The sequence below is a fragment of the Danio aesculapii genome, chromosome 14 (genome assembly GCF_903798145.1).
Source record: "Danio aesculapii chromosome 14, fDanAes4.1, whole genome shotgun sequence".
In the NCBI taxonomy this organism is placed as follows: domain Eukaryota; kingdom Metazoa; phylum Chordata; class Actinopteri; order Cypriniformes; family Danionidae; genus Danio; species Danio aesculapii.
Window position 1 is genome coordinate 53535547 of NC_079448.1, and position 5517 is coordinate 53541063.

Genomic DNA, 5517 nt, shown 5'->3' on the forward strand with positions numbered 1-5517 from the left:
ACCACGAAGACAGGGGTTCGAGTCCGGTGAAGAGCGGTTCCAGAAAGTAGGTAAGACTAAAACAGATTCCAAAATATAAAACAAACAAGTGAATAGCAGGGTGAGAGTGTGGTAAAAAAAAAAGAAGTCAGATGAGGGCTTTATTTTTTTTGGATTGCTTTTGAAACGTGTTGGTTAGGTTTAGGGAAGTGGGTGGGCGGGTCAATCAATAAAATTGGTTGGGTTTAGGGAAGGAGGAGGGTGGGTCAGCCGATCGTTCACTCAGTCAGTCAGAAAGTCTGTCCAAAAGTGAGTCGACAGCGCCCTCTGGTGGGTTTACGCGAGAACAGCAGGCGCGAATGGCACTCGCGAGGGAAATTTGAGATCTCGGAAAAGCGTACACGGCAACCCCCGGCGGATTCGAGAAAACAAAAACTGCAGAAAAACGTGCCGCCGGGATGTATTTCGCGGTCTCCAGAAACGTCCGCGGAGATACGTTTTCAGAATGAGCCTGGGTTGACAAAATCAGTCATTTTTATCGCAAAAAAAAATCTTGAAAAAATAGGGGGTCTAACTAGTAAAACAAGTAGTTTGTCAAAATATTCTCTTTTTTTCAGACAAAATGTTATTGGTTATATTATTTAAATAAAATTAATTGAGTTTCTCTACAAAGCAAATGATCTGCCAATGCACTTTAAGATTTAAAACAAGATTTTTTTTTTTGATTAAATAATTTTCTGATATTTGGACAAAAACTAAGTAAGAAGATAATTTTGGACTGTAATTCACACATTTGAACACTTACAGTAATCTGTAGGCTGAATCTGCTTTTAATAAACCACACTGTATATTTTGGCTGCACTCCTACCCTGGTTCTACTATGTTTATAACAAAGTACGATCACCCCAGTTACAACTCAGTGAATTATTGCAGCAAAACGAGTGTTAACTAAACCCATCTGACACTGAATAACACATTCTGTCCTTATCATCCTATTAAAAAAAAAGCAGCAGCTTCAGCCAGGCTGGAGTTTTTCTCAGTTCACTAAAGGACGATTCTGCTGGCTTGACACAAAACTACACAGCACCTTTAGTATGAAATATTGCAGTTAGCTTAATACATTCTATCCGATCTATAACCGAGTCGCTCTGTGACTTTGTGTCACTTTCAGATTTACTGCTGTTCAGCCTGGTGATTTTATTCACCAGGAAAAAAAAAAGAGCTGAAGCCTTCAACATTTCTCCTGCATCTCTCTGGGTTTTGTCCAGAATAACCTGCTGTCCATCTTTTCTGAAAGATAGAAAATTGAAGCAGAACAATTGCTTCTGGGGGTTATTTATCCTTTAATAAACAGTTGTTTGCCTTCAGGTTTCCCAGACACTTCATCTCGTTCATTTAACCCATCAGACATCATGTTAACAGCGCCAGCGAGTGAGCATATGTACTCTATAGCTCTCCGTCTGCTAAAAAAGAGGAGCGATGGATGGTCTCATTATTGGGACTCTCGCTGAAGTGTGTCACATTAAAAGCACGCCTTCACACAAAACTATTACCAAGCTTTTTTTTACAGTATAAAATACATGATGGGGTGGCTTAATGGTTAGCACAATCACCTCATAGCAAGAAGGCTGCTTGTTCGAGTCCCAACTGGGCCAGTTGACATTTCTGTGTGGAGTTTGCATGTTCTCCCCGTGTTGGCATGGGTTTCCTCTGGGTGCTCCTGTCCAAACACATACGCTATAGGTGAATTGGATGAACTAAATTGGCCGTAGTGTGTGTGTGTGTGTGCGTGTGTGTGTGTGTGTGTGTGTGTGTGTTTGTGTGTTTGTTGTTTTAATCATTGTATACAAGTATGTCAGTGTGTGTGTGCGTACTATTTTAGCTATACATGTGAGGGCTCAATTGTCCTCGCTCATATATGAAAACGACTCACTATGAAGGATTTTCACCAGTGTTCACTAATTAAAAAAGCTTATAAATTTGCCAGAAGATGTTTTTATTAGTATCTAATGATTGGCACTTGTTTCTATGAAGGGTTGCTTTAGGAGGAGGTCAAAGACACTATTATTAACCTGATAAAAACAATGGTTTCTTCTTAAAATGAGCCAAATAATTAGCCAATGGGGTAAGCTAAATAATCTTAAATCAAAAAGAAAATGAGAATACTTTGCTTATGCCTTTGGCAGATTATTTAGCTTGTTTTAAGGAAAAACTCACTTCAATTTGGCATATTATTTATTAAAACAAGACTGTATTTTATTTAATTTTTTGCCTGTCTTGAAAATCTTCTTGATTTAAGAATTGAACTAGAAACAAGGCAGATTTTAAATTTTTAATGTTCTTTCTATATACATATTTTCCATTTATTATTATCACTATCTTTGTAATTAAACTCACTTTATTGCATTTAGTTAGTCTCGGTATTTTTTTCCTCACTTGTTGATATTGTGTGTTTGCTTATGTGTTCCACCCAAAATTAATGTTACTCTCCTCCCATTGACTCACCATCTTTAAAAACATAACATTAAATGGGGGCTCGTCCGGGATATTAAAGATTCCTAAAATTATTTGGAAGTGAAACTATTTGCATCCATATATATATATATATATATATATATATATATATATATATATATATATATATATATATATATATATATATATATATATCTCCATATATATTTTAAATAAGGAAATTTTTTTTACAGTGTAGCCCAGGGGTTCCCAAACTTTTCAGCCCACGACCCCCAAAATAACAATGCCAGAGTCTCATGACTAATATCCCCTGAGGTGGTTATAAATATACAAACCTTTTATGCAACAGTGCACTCACACCAACAGGCCCAGGTCTATTATTTGTTTAATTTTGGAGAACGCCACTCTGAATGTTTTTTTATGTATGTGAATGCTGTAAAGGTGTCTGAGACATTTAAGCTTATTGCTTGTCTTTACTCTAATGTAGTGACCCCAGAGGTTGCAATGCAAGTTGTTTTTTTATGTAAATATTAACTACTATTAACTTCTGTAAGTTATGGATCAAATATGGCCTATACTAATTGTTTATACTAGGATCTGAATTTTTATTATGATCAAAGATCCAGAACAATTGATAACATTTAACTTGTTTTGAATAAACATCCATAACATGCACCACAAGCCAACACTATTAATTTTTACTTAAATAAAGTGGCATTTGCATTTAAAACACATTAAATACAATGCAAATGTGGCAAAACCACTAATATAAGTGCATTCGTGTACAAATCATTTCAACAAGTAGGTCAATTGTAATCAGTGCAGCCATGATGATGCAAGCTGAGACGCAAAGCTGAGATGCAGTGTCAGACACAATGCATTCAATGGAGCACGTTAAAAAAAGCATTGCATGCAGATTGCACTGCACCATGTCTGCATTTAACCCAAATACAAAAGGTGTGTAATGAAAACTTTAGGTGTTGTAGTTTTGCGGTCCTTATATCTGTATTTTTGGATACTGCAATTCAAAATGTCCGTGTTTCATTTCATAGTGGCGTTTCACATGTCCACTCTTTACAACTCTCATTGCAAATTAAGCAGAATGGCTTTGTGCTGGCAAAATAAACTCATGCTTATCTGTCCATTCAACTTTAAACTGTTTATTCTCTTCATTGTTTTCTTTGCCGTGAGACTGACATCTCCATCTATTCAAATGATCGCCTTGCTGCGGTGTGTTAAAGCAGATGCATGCGTGCGATTAGCCCGCTCAGTCACGTGAATCCTTGTGTGATCACTGCATGTCATGACAACAGAGTCACGCAGGAAAACGTTGAATATTTTGCTTTCAATTTTATTTTGGCCTGTATTTTTATTTTTTTTTTTATTTTTTTTACAAAGATACAAAAAACTAAACAGTTGATTTACAAGGTTTATCCACTTATCAATGAAGGAGATCCACAATTTGAATCATTGATGCATGGTCTTGCAATATGAAATGGAGTTGGGTCTGGATTGAATGTCCTCGCGGTCTGGATCCGGTCGGAGTTCAGACTTTGAGAAGCCCTGGTTTATGCCATTATACTAATAGTTTAATAAAATGAATTAGAGTTTTAGAAAATCACCAAGGGACCCATTTTAATTATCCCGTAAACCCCTGAGGGGTCCCATCCCCCACTTTAGTAACTACAAGTGTAATCCACACTGTATTTTTTACCCAACCCTGAGCATATGTTCAGCTCTTTGTCTGCTAAAAAAGAGGAGCGATGGATGGTCTCATTATTGGGACTCTCGCTGAAGTGTGTCACATTAAAAGCATGCCTTCACACAAAACTATTACCATATGCTTAACTATCCGCCGTTCACTTCTCATGTTTACTGATGATATGCTTGCTTCTGAAGCAGATGGGCTAAAGAAGTGCCCAAAAAAAAAGAAAAAAAAGTTTGAGGACTGTTGTGGAGATTACAGCGCTGGTACTTCATCAATAGTGGAGGAGCAGAGATCAGTCAGAGCCCTTCTGGATTAAAGCATTGATTTCCTAATTGGATAGTAGTTTGTTCAATATCCTCATTGTAACAGCAGCATGTTTAGGAGGCTTGTTATACAGCATGCTAATGTGACATATTAGTGTCAACAGGTGAATGAACACAGATACACATCTCAGAGTCTATAATCAGTTACCTGTAAATAATACACTCTTAACAGAATACTGGGTTGTTTTAACTTAACGTTGCATCAATTGTGGACAAACCCAATTGTTGATACTAAAATGTTGTTTAAATTTAATTGTGAAAAACTAACCCAATGTGGATTTGTCTATATTTGACCCAATGTTTATAATATCTAATTCATTAACTTATGCACATCTGCTACTGCTATCTGATGCTTGGAAATCTGAAGACAATGATAAAAAATTAAAAAAGTCAATTTAATCAATCAATAATTCAATCAATAAATCAATCAACCAGTCAATTAACCAAGCAATTATGCTCTGGCAAGCAAGCAAATAAAAAAAATCTGTCTCCCTTGTTAGTGAGCAATAAAATTACATAAAATGAAAAAATAAAATAAAATAAATGTAAGTCAGTAAATAATTATTAGGCCCCAGAATGAATAAATAAATAAATAAATAAATACGTACATGAATAAGTCCATCATAATTTAATCAATTAATTAGTCTGTCAACCAATTGGTCAATAAATACCAGCCTGTCAACCAATTGATTGATGGTTAATCAATTAATCAATGAATCAATTTATCAATCAATCATGCTTTGTTAAGCAAGCAAATAAATAAATACATTTGTCTCTGGTTAGTGAGAAAAATAAAATAAAATAAACCTTAAGTCAGTAAATTAATTAATTAGGCCCCTGCAGCAAAAATTATAATAAATAAATAAATAAATAAATAAATAAATAAATAAATAAATAAATAAATAAAACCTTTAGTCAATAAATAGTTAGGCACCGGCAGCAAAAATAAATAAATAAATAAATAAATAAATAAATAAATAAATAAATAAATAAATAAATAAATAAATAAATAAATAAATAAATAAAACCTTT